Here is a 9,570-nt window from a genome sequence, read left to right as displayed (position 1 = left end):
TTTTGTAAACTGATCCTGTGGGGTAACTCGGAAAGTCAGCCGTAAATAGTGTCCCAGGGTATTCCAGTGGAGGCGGGGGGAAATAATGACCTGGAGGTACTGTAAATAGTTTAAATTATTGGAAGGTCTTTCTAAGAAATGTAATGTGAGAAGGGAGAGAAACATTTTTTCTCTATTGTGAAGCGAGTACCCTTTGGAGGTGATCCAAATTCACAACGCAAATATTTAGAGAAAAGGACTATCTTTTGAGAAAAGCAAAAACTTTTCTTACTTGTTATGGCAAAGCTAGTTAACACAATCCAACCAGGACGGAAAAAAGAACATCCAGACAGAAGCACGCCCGTGTTTATTTCACTTCCGCATTTCAAACTAAAGTCACAAGCCTTTAAGGGGGGGGGGCACTAGATTTTTAACAGTGACATAGAAAACCTATGGAAAGAATATCGTCACCCCTGATAGATTGAATATGGTTAATTGTGTGACTTCACTTTAACCATATTTATAACTAATCACAACCCTGGAATTGTAGTTCACAGACCTCAATAATCAGTGTCTGTATTTGGCCTAAGAAATTTTAAGTCAGAACTTGTTCTCGGAAAAGAAGACAGTTTCCCTTTATTTTGCCCCTGGCATGCTATTCATTATTAAACATTAAAGTGGTGTCAATTACTTTCATATTTGATTATTATCCCCCTTATTGCAACAGCTAATCAAGTCTCCTTTAAAGACGTGTCTGGCAGTGACTGCGAACCAGTGTACAGGAGAGAATTGTTTGTGCTTTTTGTCTCCTAGTTAACCACAGCAATTGGTTATCTTAATTCACTCCACCACCCTACTACCCATCACCATCATCTCCAAATAAGATAACAGGATGACCTACCCATTTATTTTAATCAATGTGAGATTGAACTTTCAAAGTTACTCTTTTGCTCCGTACAAGAGCCAGGTTCCCGGACTTGTTTTAAGTGGGGATGAACCGAGCTATCCAGAGAACAACTCAGTTGTTAGTATTAACAGCTTCACAGTTATTCGGCTTGAGGTGTAATTATTTTACCATTATTACATGCAAAGCTTTTAACAAAACAGTCGTTCCCTCCATTTAAGCAGAGTTTTATAATTTATTACATCGCTTTGGTCATCAACACACTATACAAACAGTTGGCCACCGGTGACCAATTACATTAAGGTTAAGCAACATAACTTTAAATTAGAAATAAGCTAATGTATCTTCATCAAGGGCCTGCTGTGTTTTCACTGCTGTTTATGAGATGATACTAAATGTGGATATAGAGCACGCTCACTGGGACCAATTCCTTTCGGCCTGAAAATGGGAAAGTCTCGAGTGTACCCGGGTCCAGAGCTAATTAATGGGATAACATCTGCTTTAAGCATTCAGCTGGAGTAATTTCTATCAACTTCCCAGCGAAGGTGCAGGGGAAACTGTCAGAGAACTAAGTATCTATCATGAGCCATATTAATCTGTGACAGGACTGCAAAAGGCACATTTCGGTCTTGGTTTTATATTTATTTGGGGGTGTTGCTATTATCAGTACAGGGTTCCCTCCCACTCTCCCTCTCTTTGTTGCATGAATAATTGTGGGGGTCTATACGCAAATAGCCTATTACCTACAGGCAGGCTAGGGAGCTGGTCCTGTTTTCAAAAATTCAGTGTAGAGGAGATAAAAGACAAGAATAAAACAGCCATGTTCCTTCTGAAACAATCAGTTTTAGCCACAAAGACATTTATGTTGTTTTATCGTATTACTTAAAAACGCAGCAGGATTTGCAAAAGAGAAATACCAGTACTGTAAAACAAGCTTCAGAAGGGATAAGCCCACTTATTTCGTGTTATTTCATGTTATCAGCTCTTGTACAACACGATTCCAGCTTTAGTAGCAACTAAATAAAGGCACCTGTCCCGTGCGGTCATTTACATAAATCCAACCCGAATGGATGAAAAAAAAGTCATTCTCTGACACCACACCGTCCAGTACGTGACGTGTGCGGAAGCAGCAAGAGCAGCGGTCCCCTCAGCAGAACTCTCCTACCCAGCTAACCCTTGATTTTGCACCAATCCTACAGTCCCTACTTATTTTTTGTCTGTTTCTTTGTCTTGCAGCAGAGCCGGAGAAAAGAGTTTGTTTCCGTGAAGAGTTCAGGAAGACGTGGTTCTGTGTGTTTGCGCTTTTGGAGTAAGTCCTGTACGCTGCCTAGGGAGTCACACAAGCAAACAGCACTGAGCTTTACGATCCCAGCATCGAAAGAAAGCGAGAGCGAAAATATACATTGTTTTTAGCGGCTGAGCTGAATTATGCTGATGTCGCTTTCTAATAATCATGGACCCAATAACTGGCATACATAAAATATGATCCTGAGGAAGAAATTACAATAATGACCATTCACCTTTACCTGAAAGCTGATGGGGTCAGGGGCCAAATGTCAGCTCACAATGAGTGTGGGGGAATTCACAGTCTCAAATCCCACAGCCTCCTGAAAAGGGTGCCGCTCAGGGTTATTTATGGAAATGAAACAGAGAGGAGAATCAAGATATTTTTTTAAAGAACCTTAACACTTACACCATAGAGGGGGAAAAAAGACACCATTTTTCTTTAGATATTTAATAATCCTACGAAATTTTTAATATTGCTAACTTGAAATTGTTGTTGTCCCCAATTCACATATTTATGCAATAATCTTGTAATAAGCTAATAAGTTGTGTTGGTTAATTGCCAAGCTGTTTTGCATACAGTTAAGTTGTGCATATAAAAATACGCATGATGAAGCATGTAGTATTTTATCACCCAAAGCAACTAACATGCTCATACCTAATGCATGCACACACACTGTAACCCAGGACAAATTGCTCGTGTTAGTTACTACCACAGGCTGGCAGGCCAGAAAATACATTTGGTGCCTAATATGCATAAGCACAGAAATATGGTCAGGCTCATTACTGTAATAAAGCTGTGATTTGCCAGCAGGATCAGTAGAAACACATTTGCAACAGTCTGTCCCTTCTACTGGTTCATGTGCCATAAAGCAATAAGGTTGTAACAAGGGTGAATCCTCAATTCAGTTGGGCTACCTTGTCTGGGTTATTTGAACCCTTATTTGCCTTAAGGGGCCCATTTGCTTGTCCTAATGTGTACACAGAGATAATGTAGCCATTTACGCAATAAGGAAGGTCTGCAAAACAGTAGTCTGCTCTGCAATAACGTGGAGTAGCGAGAGTGTGGGGAACTGGCAATGCTGGTCCAATTACATCAGTCCGCGGAGGCGTCTTCAAATCAGAGAGGTGGCTTTTGAATGTTGTTCAGAGCAAGTGGAGTACCGGACAAGAGAAACGCCAAGTAGATTTCTTTTTAGTGCTCCGGTGAAATTAGAGCCAGGTTGATGAAAGAAAATGCCCCAGGTCCTCTGCTTGAAGTTTCCGTATTAAACAAAAGACTCTTGAAACAAAATTACAGAATTTACGTTGAGTAGAATTGATATTACTTCCAGGAAGATGGAAGTTTCCTAGTTGGAAAGAAAGCACTAGGGGTCATTTCCCACGGGTAGGGAAGGGACATTCAGGAATTACACAAGGACAGTCTGAGTGCAAAGATGAAGGTAAGGTGGCCCCAAATGTGCCATAACGCCCCAACAACCTCAAGCATTGTGGAGCCTGTCTTTGTTGTCCCCATCATCGGATAGGCTTGGGAAGGACATTCTTTGATGGTAGAGAGCTAGAAAATTGAAATCCATGTTTGGGGTCCACTGGCAAAAATGCTGAAGATCATATGGTACATATTTTACTTTCACTTTTTTTCTTCTTGATTGTTTTTAGCTTTACATGAAAACGAGTTTTGCAATCCTATATACCCATGTAAACAGGCTGAAAAGCTGGTGGGGGACTATAAGGAAGAAAATACAAAATTAAGTATCTAGAAGGCACAAGTCTTTCCCAAGGCTTGGAAGAGATTCTACTCATCAACCAGAAAAAAATAATCCAGAAACTTGCACATTCTATTTCCAGCAGTATTTACCATACTTTTCTATGATAAATATCAAGAGCGCCAAAGCAGCATTGTTGCTTGGGGCAACCTCAATGAACTGCTCTTGGGACACCTGTGCTGAGGAAGATTCTGAAGTCACAGAAGGTCTTAACATGCACAAAGAAGGGAACGACAGTGTGTTTTCCAGCTCTCTCAACCCTCCGGTGCCAATGACCAGTTTCAGATGTCATTCACTAAGCACTGCCATCCTCTCTGGTCTGAAGGGCCCCTCTGCATTCCTCATTGTTCAAGATGCAACCTCACAGAACACTTTCCTTCATCCTGGCGTGCTAAGAACTTTAGGTTAGACTATATAAAGAATGATCATATATCATTCACGTTAGATATTCGGGTTTACGTTATATGTGTTATTTAATACGAATCAGTTTTTGGCCACATACCTTCACATGGACAATAGAATGTGTAGAAATAATTTGACATTTATGTTGATTCTTTCTGGGAAGTGGACACACCATGGTGTAAGTGAAATGGACATCCCCATGGCTGAAGGGGGAGCACATCCAGGTCGGCCTAATGGGAAAATGGAGAAAACAGCTCTCTGGGTAGTATAGTTTTGCTGGGAATTCAGAATATTCGCATCCTGCTGCTGATATCCCCCACTGGCCTCTGTGGTGTTTCCGAGGCCAGCAGATTGCTACTATAAGTTGACAAATCATCTCCAGGATGCCCCAAAGTTGAGGCAAACACACTACAAGCAGGGGTCACACATGAAATCAATAACCCTATTCCCTATTATCCAATCAGCCAATACTTCCAAAGAGAGGGTAGGAGTTAGAGTTGCTGCAGGATCTTTTATGTTATTTATTTTAAAGAGATGTGACGTAGATTGAGTAGGACCATTAGCCACAAAGAGCTGTGCTGGGAAAGGCCTCTCCAGGCAGAGCTGACCGTGAAGGCTCTCGGTTCCTGAGAACAGAGGATGTCAAATCAAATCCACAAACATTTTCTCCATACCTCCTAGATGCTTTGGGATCCTTTGCAATAACACACAGGCATGGCATGAGCAGATGTTCGAGGGTCACAGATATAATGGCTTAGTAGGAGAGACCTCACTGTGCTTTGAGAGACCACTTATCTTTGTTTTTACTTATTATCATGATTTTTTTTTAAAATGTGATTTCTTTTTTTTTTTTTTTTTACTCTGTAGCAGAAGATAGAGAACTACAGCTAGCATTTTTCCATTTATATAGCTTTGAGAGCTTTGTCACATTTTTGAGAACTCCACATCTTTCCCCACGTGGGCACTTTCAATACCACATTTTACCTGTGAAATCCCCCCCCCCCCCCACCTCCATGCTCTGCTTACAGGCATAGTCTCTGCCCTTGTAGTGCTTCTGGTTTTGAGGAAGAGGACAGAAGAGGCAAGTGGCTAGAACGCCTCCCAATACCGCATGTCGCAAACATCTCCGGGAGAATAGCAAACAGACGGCACACTGCTGTTGGGTGCATCGCCACAGGCCTGGGGCCCAGAAGGGAAAGGCAAAGCCCACCTCAGCCACAGGTGATTGGGAATAGTCCCGGCACATGTTTCCCGAAATTGCTCAGGGCTGGTCCTGAGCTTTCCTTCGGAGTGGAGGCTACATCTCACCCCCAGAAGAAAGTCTCCTTCAGTGGGAACACAGACATCAGCCTGGGACCATCCTATGTGGCCACTTTGATCACTGGTGCACTCTTTTCCAGACTGGCCCTTTAAAACTTGAGATTCGGAGTGGCGGGTTGCGGGGGGGCAGCTGGTACAGGGAAACAAAAACAGCTATTGATGTTTAGGTTCAAGGCATTTCTGTACTTTGGCTTTTCTTGTCTTCCTTTCTCCCCATGTTCCCTTTTCTTCTGACTCCCACTTGCAGCCTCCCTAAGGTCCCCTTGGATTCGATCTACTGACCTGGGTGTTGAGGCTGGATTTGAAATCTTCTGAAGGGTCCTTAACATGCCAGAGTTAACAGGCCTGCCTGGGCCAGCTGCTGTCTCAGAGCTGCCACAAACTCCAAGGATTGTTTGGCAATAAAAATCAGCTATAAAAGTGTGAAAAATACCAGAGACCCAAATGGGAGAGGTAGGTGGGGGGGGGGGGGCATGGCTCTTACACCCTTTTAGTGGACATCTGATTTATTTTTTAAGTGGAAAAGCCACTTTTATAGCTACTGTAGTTCAATTATCTCTAATTTTACACATTTTATGCAAATTCTTCTATCTTAATTGCAAATGAGAAGGAAACTTATTTTTTTAAAGCAGAGAAACAAGGTATAGTTTTGTATTTCCTTTTCAATTCTTAATTCCTATTCGTGGTTCAGCACCATTAAACTTTTAAAACTCTTTTTACACAGTTGTTTAAAATTATGTGTAATTTAAAGCACACTCGCATGTTCACAAACACCCATAGCCTTAAACAAGTAGCTAATTTTATTCCCAGACCTCACTCTCCCTCTCCCAGAAGATACTTTGATGTTCTCCTACCTGTAGTTTCAAAAGATTACAAAAGGATATATTTAAAAGGTTTCACAAAGAAATTTAGTGTCTTACAAACCAAGCACATTGGAATATATTCTAAGCGTCAGGAAATCTTTGCGGAGTTGCCCAGATTTCTAACCAGCGGTGTGCTGGGTAGATATTTGACAACTAACTCTCTTGGGAGATAACTAACCAAGTCTCACTGATTCATGGTGGTAGACAATTTCCATGGTGTAAACACTGCTGTCATGGCCAATTTCAAGCTACTGCCGTGACATCACTGAACCTGGAGGTGGGAAGAGATGGTCTCCATTGGCCCTGTGAGGCTGAGGCACTGAGCACACCGCTGCCTCCAGCACCTCCCACATGCCTGGGGGTTTTCAACTAGCTTTCCTTGGACTTGGCACCTTTAGAGACAAAAAGCCAATAAGAAACAAGGTTTCCACTTTGGAGAGATGTTTCAAAGATGTTACAGACTGTTGGGAAATTTAGCATAATGCTAGAGTCAGGAGTTTTCCTCCAGAATCTGGCAACGAGACGCCATCCGACCCGGGCCAAATCTTTGCCCTGGAGTCTGTCTCCTCATGTCTACAAGGAGAACGAAGTTTGCTCTGCTGTGGGTTGATCTTCTTCTTCTTCTTTTTTTATTATAATAATTTTTTTTATTATGTTATATTAGTCACCATACAGTACATCCTTAGTTTTTGATGTAGTGTTCCATGATTCATTATTGGCATATAACACCCAATGCTCCATGCAGTATGTGCCCTCCTTAATACCCATCACTGGCCTATCCCAATCCCCCACCTCCCTCCCCTCTGAAGCCCTCGGTTTGTTTCCCAGAGTCCATAGTCTCTCGTGGTTCATTCTCCCTTCTGTTTACCGCCCCCCCCTTCATTCTTCCCTTCCTTCTCCTACAGATCTCCCTGCTACTTCTTATGTTCCATAATGGCAAAGAGCTAATAGTTGTACAATCACTTAGTAAACTGAGAGGGATATGCAAATAAAAGCTAAATATCGTCAGGGTTTATTTAACAATTATCAGTTTAGTCACCAACAGTGTCTCGAGGTCACCATGGGAAACACAGAGACATACATGACATAGTCCACAGAATTACTCTTTGATGGATTATGATTTAGGGTTTTCATGAGGAAATTCCATCCCGGCCATTTGTGGGAAATCTAAATATTTTCCCGAGCCCCAAATCTGGAGAAAAATCAGTCAAGGCATCAGGAAAAGAGAAAAAACTACTATGACTCTTGGAGAGGCTTAAAGTTTAATTTTGATCTGCACTTCTCCGTTGGCAAGGACAAAGGGAGCACCGAGAAGGCTAGCGCTGACAGTCCCCCGCAGGAATAAGGGGCACCTGCCCAGGGCTTCAGAGACAATGGTGGCACCCAGGGGGCTCAGAGCCTACATGGGCTCCTCTTATCACTACACACAGTTATTATACTGGAACCTTCCTCAGGGGCCCACAAAAATAACTCGTGGCCAAGACCTTTCCAGGCCAGGTCCTCTCTTCCCTTACCAATCCTATTTCATTCCAGGATACAAAGCAGAGGGGACACAATCTTATTTGCCTCCAACAAAAATCCAGGCTCCTCTGAAACCAGAAGAGACAGGACAGCGGCGTGGGCCCCGCGTCTCATTAGGCGCTCTGCTTGGCAATAATCAGGCTCGCTCGGCTCACCGCGGACGCCGGGCAGCTGGGCCCACACTTATTTCCGTGAAGGCAAACGAAGAGCACACGTGAGTCCCCGACTTTTACCTCTCCTGTTTTCTCCGTTCCCTTTGTGACTTCATGCTGGTTTGCAATTTGTGTTTCCACCACTGTAGTTAATTCTAAGACACAGTCGATCAACTCATAGTCTCCTTAGTAATGGAAGTGCCTCTAAATAAAATTGCGTGAAGCTCCACACCTCAATGGAGAGGATCCCTACCAGCCCTTCCGTCTTGTATTTAGCTGGCTACCCTCCGCTGAAGTTACATTTATAGCATAATTAATGAAATAAGCTTTTCTTCTGACTTGCCTAAATAGCTATGCCAGGTGACTTGGACATTCTCTATTTATTAGGGAGCACTGCTACCTGGATGGGGTGAGATCTTCCTACATAACCCGGAGCAGCCAAAAGAGTCCACCTTGAGCACGTGACTGAGACCTGACAGGCTGAAAAATACACATGCCTCATAATGCATGTCAACAATTTTACTATCTGGTACAAATGGAAACTTGCTGAATTTATTCCCTAAAATGCTTTTTATGCTTTTCTTGGTTCTGGCTTAGTGGTAATGTATTTAAATGTCTGGGAGAAATATTCAAAAGAATGAAACACATAACTTCAGTTGAGATGCCTACATTTCAAACCAAATACTGGCAGATCAGTGAGTATCTAGGTTAATACTATCCTTATTTGATTAGGATAATTCACAGAGACACTGGCTCATTCCTTCAGATCCTGCCTTTTAACCAATCAATATTTTTAGGGTTATGGTTTTCAGAAGGCAGGTGATAATTTTGGAGATAGCATCTCAAGGTGCTGCTGACATTGAGATGCATATTTAATATGTTCTTGGAGTGACAGAGCACAGCAATGTTGGAATCTCCCCCCAGAAATACACACACACCCACGACGCCACTAACCTTTAAATTTTTGAAGTTCTAAAATAGATTTAGCAAAGGGGCTCTTATTAATGTCAATGAAAATTTGGAAATTTAAGGGGTGAGCAGTGCCCACCTTTCCCTCAGATGTGCTTGCTGTCTTGTCAGTGTCCCAGAATCCCCGAGAAGGAGAGAGAAGAAGCAGGTCTCCACGCAAAGATCAATAGTGGGGATGGGAAGGAGGAGCCAGCAGGACAGTTGTAGCCATGGGCTGGTATTTCACCTAAACTAGCAAATGTCACTACCTACATGAGTAGGGGCTTGCGTGAGAACAGGGTAAGGTAGGGGAAAACAAAGGGCAAAAAAAATAGGCTTGGATTTTTTTTTAGAATGTCATTAAAAAATATCTATTTTAATTTCACATGACTAAAATTATCTGCTTGCTTTGTATTAATTTTGCCTTGACT

Source organism: Ursus americanus, chromosome 7 (genome assembly GCF_024610735.1).
Source record: "Ursus americanus isolate L20-20 chromosome 7, mUrsAme1.1.p, whole genome shotgun sequence".
In the NCBI taxonomy this organism is placed as follows: domain Eukaryota; kingdom Metazoa; phylum Chordata; class Mammalia; order Carnivora; family Ursidae; genus Ursus; species Ursus americanus.
This window is presented reverse-complemented; position numbering follows the sequence as displayed.